The 9,620-nt window shown below is 41.5% G+C and overlaps 1 long non-coding RNA gene across 1 annotated transcript in view; it reads left to right on the forward strand.

The window, feature by feature from the left end:
• Positions 1-6,334, forward strand: part of LOC107208181 — a 25,925-nt gene extending 19,591 nt beyond the window's left edge. Inside the window, exon 4 of the long non-coding RNA XR_001523123.2 lies at positions 4,259-6,334. This is a non-coding gene — a long non-coding RNA (uncharacterized LOC107208181). The remainder of the gene's footprint in view (positions 1-4,258) is intronic.
• The last annotated feature ends 3,286 nt before the right edge of the window (positions 6,335-9,620 follow it).

Genomic DNA, 9,620 nt, shown 5'->3' on the forward strand with positions numbered 1-9,620 from the left:
GGGAACGGAGACGGGACGGGGATGGGAACGGGGACGGGACGGGACGGGACGGGACGGGACGGGACGGGGATGGGAAAGGAGACGGGGCGGGACGGGGACGGAGACGGAGACGGGGGCGGCGCTGCCCAGCAGGTACCGGGCCAGCTGGCAGGCGGGTTTGTGCCCGAAGGGAAGCAGAGGGAAGGTGCCGTGGGCTCCGCCGTAGCTGCGCAGAGCTGGGGAAGCGCGGCTTTGGCCCAAGCCGTGGCATCGCAGCGGAGACGGCTCAATTCCCGGTGTAAAGCTGCAGCACACGTGGCTGCTTTGCCGTCGTGCTGCTGACCGGCAGGGTCTGCTGGCCCTCCAAAAGATCATCAGAAGGAAGGGCCGCTTCAGGAGGGAAAATTTCCTCATCGGAGGTTAATTCTCTAGAATTTTAGACCAAGTATTGAGACACGTACTTAGCTTTCCCAGTCTGATTTTGCCCACAAGGGTAGCAGACATCTACCCCAGGGAGCAGAGCAGAGCCCAAATCCTCTGTGAATGCAACCAGAGGTATTCTTATGCTTCGTATGCAAACACAGTGCCCAACCTGGTTAAACAAATTAATTCTTTTCCTCAAGGGGGTCTGCTTAATGGAGGGATTTCCAGAAGACCCCAAGCCTAAGACCAGTAATGTGCTTGCCTTACCCCAGATTTATTTGTTGAGGTAGGAGGAAGGTCAAAAGCACTGAGCATTCCATTTCAGTAAGTTATGTGCCCAATGACCTGCTGTAGGAAGAACTATTGATTTCTGCTTATAACTCCTGTTGAGAGTCCTGTACATATCGACAGTCCTGGCACACCCCACATTTAAATACTAGGAGTGCCAAAGACAACCAAGCAAATATTTTATCTTCCTGTCTGCAAATTTCCTTCTGACAAAATATTTCTGGTTTGATTGTTTCCAATGACATGCAAGAGTTTTATTAGTTTACAGCCATTCAAAATAATAAAATATTCCAAGATAATGGTTTAGGGTATTAAAACAGGTTATGTTATCTTCTCATCCTGTATAAGGCTGAATGTGGTCTATTTTTTAAACATTACAATCCAAATAAAATTAAACTGAATTTAGAAATCTGTTTTAAAAGCTGAAAGAAGCACTGCTGAGATGTAAGGAGGTGTGTGGGCCAGTACCCAAAATATTTGGTATAATTTTCCACCATATTCATTGAACCAAATCCATATGAACTTTGAACAAGTTTGGCAAGAGCCATAGTGGTTTTGTTTTTACTGTCACATAATGGAAGAAGTCCCTTGTGCACTGGCTATCCATTTGTAATGGGCAGTATCACTGTGGTAAAATGTGTTTATATGTCTTAAGACAATCAGGAACCAAGGCAGTTCTTTTAAGACAGTGTGGTAATTTCATGAGTGTTTGTTAAGATGTCTGTTCTACATAGCTGCCTACATGGGGAGATGCCAATGGAAGCAGGCAGCATTAAGTGCTGCCAGATGAAATCATCACCTGCTTTCGTGCCCCTTCCCAAAGCCTGCTCCTCACAGGCAGCCTTCAGCACATAAACACACAGATGAATCATCTTGCCAGTTTAAAGTCCTTCTCTGCTCAATGAAGTTTAGTCACCTGAGACAGGAAATCACTGTGTGTTGGGAAGCAGCACTGGATAAACCTCAACCAGTTTCCAGAGCAGTCAAGGGCTCAGGTTGCAGCAGGAACAATATGATTATGATGGGCAAGAAGCAGAATAGGAAAAATTCCAGCAAGAACTCCACAGAACAGCAAAGATTTCTTTTGCTGTAGATCTTTAATAGGTCATTAAAAAAAATATACCAAGATTCATTCTACAAATACAATAAACTCCTAGAGCTATTTCTATAGAATTCTATTCAACGTGGTAGGATTTTCCTATTCAAACACTTTTCTGTGCCCTGCATCAATCTCCCTGAGCACAGTTCAACAGAAGTATCTGCACAACTAATGATGTCAAGGAGGAGGTACAGAGCAGTAGAAGTTCTTTTTCTCTCCTACCTTCATCAGCTGCAGTATCTCACTATCAGTGAAAGCTAGCAGAGGGATCAGCGGCAAGTTGCCAAAAGATAAGGAAGACGGCTGAGGAGAACTTTGAGAAGTGTTTCCTGTGAAGGTTCTGCACCAAAGCTGACTTAGATTCCGCTTTGTCAAGGCAGAGGCTAAACTTTAGAGTAGTGTCAAGTCTATTTTTATGAGATTAAGATCTCCCTGGGAATCTGTGAGATTCTCTCTTTGGATTTAAATTATCTCTTCAGGAAGTGTGGGTTATAGATCAGTCATTTTAAACCAGCTGACCTCAGTCACCTTCAGAGACAGGTAAGCTCAAAGTGAAAGGATCCCTAGGGTCAGTGGTTTCTGAAGGGGGGTGTGTGAGGGGGGGTGTGGGTGTGTGTGCACCATCTGAATACTCAAATAAGAAAAACTTGATGCAAGGTGAGGGGGAATTCCCTTGCAGCAGATACAAAACACTAAATTAATGAAAGAACCATTGACATTTCATTCTGGAACCATTAATGCTTCCCAAGTGGTCCAGGATTAAGTGGAATTAAATTCAATAGTGAATCCCACTTTATATGATGATACAAGACACTAATAGTAATTACCTGTTGAGTGAAAAAGGAGATAAGCAGTAGTTGAGGCGTTTGGGTCACTCATAGTAGAGTTTAACAATTGCCTGAAAAGGTGTTGCCTTTTGTACAGCTCATTATAATCTATCTGTAGAGCTTCATCATTTTCATATCTGTTTTAGGTGCAAGAACTTCCATGTCGAGATGGAACGCTTGCCTCAAATATTCAGGGTGGGTTCATTAAATTTGCAACAGCAGTCAGGGGTGAAAAAGCCACTTGTCAAGCTCAGCCTGCTCATCAATCCACATGCAGGTCTCCTGTGTGTCTGCTGAGCAAGGAAGTGTTCCAGTGTTTCCAGTGGCTTTGAAGGCTACAGTGAGGCAGCAAAGTGCCAGGAATGTTAGAGAGACTGTGGAAGGCAGTAAGCCACACAGTGCATTTCTGGAGTGAATTTTCTAAGCAGTTCATGATTTTAAAACTCAAAGCTCCATCCACATTGCAATTTAAGCATTTGTAGCTATTCTGAACAAGGGAGAAATTAGGAGATGCTGGATTCTATTACAGGAGAGTTCTTTGATGCTGTTTTCAAACACTATCCAGATACTCGATCTGAAGCTTTCATTTAGAGTAAATACTACAAAGGATTAGTTTTTTGAAAGAAATTAAAAGGATGGAACATTTTCTTGGCTGTTAGACATCTGAGAAATCCAGAAGTGGATGATGCCAAACTATCTGTCATATGTGTACTTCCTGTAGCCTTACTCTCCTGAATGAAATGTGGTTACCACAAAGGATACTTGCAATTGAGAAGGAGAGATCAACTAGATTTGGCTTTCCTAAATATGGCCTGTCTCTTAGAAAGTGTTTTACAGTTTCTATTACAAATTTGAAGGAAAGGTTTTCCCATTAACAATTGTCAGGTTACATTTTCAGCACAGAAAAATTAAGGATATTGAGGTAAGTTTCAAGCCACCATTTTAGAGTTTTAGGCAAGCACTTTCATCAACTGATTGGAATGGCACCACAGGCACCCAATATACTTACGGGACCATTTATGAATATGCTTCTATTTAATCAATCCCTGAAGTAAAAATAAATAAATAATAAAAATACATTGATATACCCAGTTACAAAATATGCGTTTTAGAAGCTATTATAAATAGTTAATGCATATTTACTATATATGCACATAATATATGCATATAATGCATATTGCACATGCAATCCAGTCTTTAAAAAAATAACACAAAACTTGCATTTTTTTAAAATTTAATAACAGTAAGGGAAACCTTTCTGATTTCTTTAGGTCAGTTTTGAAATCATAGATAATTTAGGCTGAAAGAAACTTCTCTAGGTCATCCAATACCATTCTCAGTGTTGGTGTCATTACTTCAGGTTGCTCATACTGTGTCCAGTCCAGTTGAACCCTCCAAAGATTGAGATTCCAATGCTTTGCTGAATGGTGATTTCTGCAATGCATTGGTAAGAAAGCAATCCACATGCAAAACTACCTCCACTTTTCCAAACACAGTAGGATGTTCCACTTTCTATCAGAGGACATTCTCACTGAACTTTCTGGGTTGCTGTCTTGGGCTGCAATGCAGAATGTAACCAAAAGTATGTATTCTATTACCAGCAGTTAAAACCAGGTGGGGCAGTATTCTTTTTCTCTTCCAGACCCATCCTCCCTCCAAGGGGTATCTTCTGTTAATGGGCCACTGAGTCTCACTGCATGACTGATAAAATTACATCATCCCATTGGGAGATGCTCCACCCAGCAGGAGGAGCCAAGCATTCCTACCTGGGTATAATGAGAGACTCAGAACACCCCAGGCAGCCTTTCTCCACTGGATTCCCAGAGGAAGACAGGACCCATCTACACCACCACTGGACCTTCAGAGGAAAACTACACCCTTCTACAGGATCACTGCTTTAGTAGAACCACATCTGTCTCTCCAGGAGGACTGCAGCCACCATTTAATCGGACTGCTAACAGCACCCTGACCAACAGGGTGTCATGTTGTATCCTGACACTGTCAGCGTTTTTATTTTGAACTACTGTGTTTTTATTTAAATTTTCCTAGTAAAGAACTGTTATTGCTATTCCCATATCTTTGCCTGAGAGCCCCTCAATTTCAAGATTACAATAATTTGGATTATAAAAATTTAAACATTTTTCCATTTCAAGAGAAGTTTCTGCCTTCCTTAGCAGAGACCTGTCTTTTCAAACCAAGTTGCATATAATACCTTTCAGGAATCAGATAACAGAACTTTGTATCTGGGGGATCTAACAAGAGGTGCCTCCTCCATTTAGGTTTTCATGACCCCACTGTGGAAGGGATTACTTAAGTAGTTCAGGATTCAAAAGTTAGCACAGTAAGTAAAATCTTTCCGTTACTTTGTGATTTACAGCTGATTTTTTCCCTTGTTTACAAAATTAGTTGGTTTTTTTACCAGTTAAATCTCTTGTAGGCTTATTGGGAAGGTGATAAAAATCTGAAATTTGTCACTATCACCAATATTTTAAAATGGTCCCTTAAAAAGTGTGGAATGGCTTGATTCACATCTTTTAACAAATTCTGGAAGCTTTAACATCAATGCTAGAACCACTGGTAGCACTTCCCAGTGTGCAAATCTTCTGTGAGTTCACAGCCCCTGTGCAGACCTCTGCAGAACTGGGGAGCAGAGCTTTTACCTCATCCCTCCTGACCTATCCTACCTCCTTCAGCTTCCATCCCTCTTCTGTGCAGAGCTCAGGCCAGGAGAGCCAAGGAAGCACTTGTATTTTTGTGGCAAAGTGCTGCTTTCAGGAACATACATCAAAGACACAGTTGATCCCTTCTATTTTGGTCCCTGTTACTTGCAGAAGAGATCTGGATCCAGACAAGTGCTGGGAGCCTCTTCTTCCACCTTCCTGGGATACCAGGGCTGAACCAGGTCAGATCTCCTGCCAGAAGTGAACATGGGGAGTTTTGTTTAAGCTGGGAAGCTGATAGTGTTGAACTCATCTATTTGAATAAACCAGCTGGCTGTCCTCTTCCGTATGTGATGTAAATCTATATGGTATTGTGAAACTTTATTTATTTTAAACTTGCAATATTTACCAAAGCAAACCAAAAGGGTTCTTTCTAACTTCCATAGCATTTTTTCTACTGAGCTCTTTGTTAGAAAGATATGTTCATGTATAATTAAATGTGGCTTTCTTAAACCTTTGCAGTTGGTAGCTTTATATATATTTTGTTGTGCTTTGAGTACAAAGGCTATATTATGCTTTTGTTGGCATCCTTGCTGGTTAGAATGCCAACTGCATAATTTTGTTCTCTGCTATATGTCAGAACTCAAGTGCCGAGGGCTCAACAGGTGGTGCTGGGATAAAGTTCTGGCAAATCAAATAGGTAATGTGGTTATTTCTTTTGTCAAATTATAATTGAAAACAGAGACAAGTAAAATGAAACTCACATTTTCCTGGTGCAAAATAGAGACTAGAATTAAACTGAAATCAGTTTCCATGACAAACACACATTACTACTGAAGCTCGGTCTGTAAATAAACATGCAACACCTTAGTTTTGATGTAGAATGATTTGTTCTCTGTAAATTTAAACCTTAAGCATCAGTGTTTGAATGATAACAGAAGGCTAGAGTCCTCCATGAATCTTCTGTCTTTCTTGTGCATATTTAGGAGAAAACGTGCCAAAAGTTTCAGAAAAGCTTTGAAAAGATTTAAATCTGAAAAGTCAGAGAATTTGAGACAATCTGTAATACATAACTCAAATGTTTAACATCAAGAGTTTCCTGCCATATTGTTTTCTAATCATTGCTATATCCGTAGCAATGAAGAAGAAAGATAAATACACAGAAGAAAATGATAAACACACTGGAAATTCCAGTGAATGTGCTGAATGAGGTGCTGCTCATTTTATGTTTGACTTGGATAATGTTTATTAATCCTAAAATCATAAAAATTGGATAAAACCTCTATTACAAAAAGGCAACAAATCATATATGCCTAGCTTGGTTTTCCAAAATTGCATATAAAAATGCCCATGCACTTCCAGGACTATCCACTTGGCTATTGTGGCTGATCTTTTGTACACCAAGATGTTTTTATTTTCCTCTGAGGACCTATCCAAATCTAAGTAATCTTATGCACAGTTCTGATGATCATCATTATTTCATTTAGTTTTCTATCTATTCCTCCTCATTTAGAGACATTTCTCCTAAACTGTACATTTCTCAACTCAGAGTTTTGTTTTTTCAGCTCTGAACCTATCATTCACTGGAGCAGCGTCCTGCAGTGGCCTCCTTAGGCTGTCACAAACATTTTTATGTCCCTTTCAAACTCTTATTTAACTCTTATATAAAGGTGCTGCCTTTGTCTGGGACCAGATGGTGCATCCTCTTCTTTTGGTAGGTCATTCTGTAAGTGATCAGGAACTAAGCACCATGGAAAAGGGGTATCACATCAATCCAGAAACATTGGTGTTTTTACCTTTTCCATACCATGGTGACTCTGGTTTAGTCCTAGCAGAATGCACACGTTTCTCTCCAAGGCTATGCCTGTGCCACTGAGTGCCAGGGCTGTGATCAGGGGGTGAGACACACCTCAAGAGCAATAAACCACTACCTTTTTTCTTTTGTCCTTTAAGCAGGGGATGAGAAAGATAGACTAAAATAGTAAAATTTTGCATTTCCCAGGAGATCCTTAATTTTCTCCAAGGATAATTGTCTGAACAGTTCCCACCAGCTTTGCCACAGCTCAAATGAAGCAGAAGGAATAAATGTCTTCTAGTCTGTGTTGCTTGTACTCAGATGAGCTTTCAAGGGAGGCTGGAAGAAGGGGCAAGGGATTGGGGTACATTCATTTCCTGAAGTGAGCAGGTAAACTTGTGGGGTTTTCCCATTCCCTGCCCCTCATCCCTGACCCCCTGTGGGTCATCCCCATCCAGACAGGTCTACCCATGGAAGTGCTACTGATGGCAGCATAACCTGAGTATTGGAAAGCACAGGCAGAATTTTTCCCAGAGGAAATTAACCATGAGTTGGTTTAAAAAACCACCTTCCATCTAGTATAAATAATGCTAATATCTTCAGAAGTATTACTGTTATACTGGGACTGAGAAAAGAAAAAAAATTAATAGGAAATTCATTTTCTTTTGTGCTGGAAAATCCAGAGGTTAATGCACACAACAAGATGGCCACAGACCTGGAGGTCATTTCTTCTTTAGGCAGTATTCTGCATTGCAGAAAAGTCACCATGTTTTTTTTCAATAATTTCATACATAAAATGAGAATGAACTTACATGACTCCCATTCCAGTGAGGATGGTAGAGCTCATCTGACTTGGCTGTGAAATGAGACTGCTCAGATAGAAACAAGCTCCTGACTTACTCCGTGCTGCTCCATGACAGAAAAAAGGCAGATTCTTCTATGGTTCTCAGGAACAGAGAAACAGCCATTTTTTCTCGTTTTTCTTTTACATTGTTACAAATTTGCATAAGATCTACCTTTTGCCCTTGCACATACAGCATTTGATTAACTGTTATGTAATACCTGTTTTATCTGTACTGATTGTGGAGGTCAGTGGGCTCATTAATGAAGAGCTCACAACTCTCCCTTGGAGGGAAAGCTCCTAGACAAGTTCCTTCTGTTGGGACAACAAAAAGAGTCATCCCCAGCTTGCCTTGCAGCCCATGCAAATCTTATGTACCCCATGCAAATTCTATGTACCCCGTTGGTCCTTTCCCTTTGCTCAGCACCTGAACCCTCAGTTGACTAGACCTGATGCTCCTATACAAACCCCTGTTTCACTCTGACTATTCAGAGTTTTTCATCTCTGACTCCTTTGTGGTAGCCAGAGTTTTTCTTGTCCCTGGGCTGAGAATAAACGCTTCTGGTGGAACACCACATGAGGCTCCTGTCCCTCCTTCCGTGTTGCCCAGATGTCACCTGAAGAGCTGCAATCACTCAACAGCTTTTTTCAGGGCCCAGAGCTGAGATCAGCAGGGCAAGGAGTGGCTGTGCGCCCAAGAGTGTCCTTCTAAGGACACTTCTCTGGGAAGGTCATGGCACCCAGACCACTGCCCAGGCCATGACAATTGATCTCTTAGAAAGACCCTATATTATGTTTCATTTTTTTGAAAAGAACAAGAGATATTTTTCTGTGTAGTATTTTGTTGTTGTTTTCTGTGAGAGCACGTAATGAGACACAGATATTTGGAGATATATGGGAGCAGGGGCTTAGTATGTGTGTGTGAAAAATATTTGAACCTGCAATCAGATTTCAAATTTTTCCTGAGTTTGCATATTTAAAAAAATGTAAATATTCAGGCTGAAAATAACATATCTCTGTGTTATTAAAAAATGGGAGGGTCAAAAATCATCCAGAACAGGAGTATGCTAGGCATTATTTCTCTTCTATCCCAGCACTCTTACAGCCCTGAAATAAAGATTAGAGTTATATTTTCATCTCAGTTCGATGTAGCTGATTTTAGTGACTCAAATCCCTTTTTCCATTAGCACAAGTTAAGCTGCTCAGGCTTTGTCCATGGATGCTGTCCTACTTTTGTCACTGTCTCTTTGAGCCTTCAGTTCAGTTCTGTTGCTCTGGACTGCCAGGTAGGTGAACCTCACAGGGCTCTGTCTGGCTGCAGCATCACTCCCAGGCTAAAGCAACACCTGCTGTGCCCCTCCAACCTGTAGCACATTTAACACTTCCTTTTCCTCTCCAGGTCAGGACAACTTCCAGGATAGGAAGCTGAACTCAGCCCTTGGCAGCTGAGTGCAGCAGCCCAGGCCAGCAGTGCCCCATTCCAGTGCTGGGAGGGCTCCTGGAACATCTGCCCCTGTTACTCAGGTCCAGAGATCAGCAGAAGAGGATGGAAACCACTCTGGGTTTAGACCTGGCTGTGTGCATTCTGCCAGCCCAGCCCTGCACAGAGCTTCCCCGCTGCTTCTTGTCCTTCTTGGATACATGGACAAGGCATGATGCTTTTGAATACCTCTTCACTTGTCCTTCTGAACCATCCTCTCTATTATCC

Source organism: Parus major, chromosome 8 (genome assembly GCF_001522545.3).
Source record: "Parus major isolate Abel chromosome 8, Parus_major1.1, whole genome shotgun sequence".
In the NCBI taxonomy this organism is placed as follows: Eukaryota; Metazoa; Chordata; class Aves; order Passeriformes; family Paridae; genus Parus; species Parus major.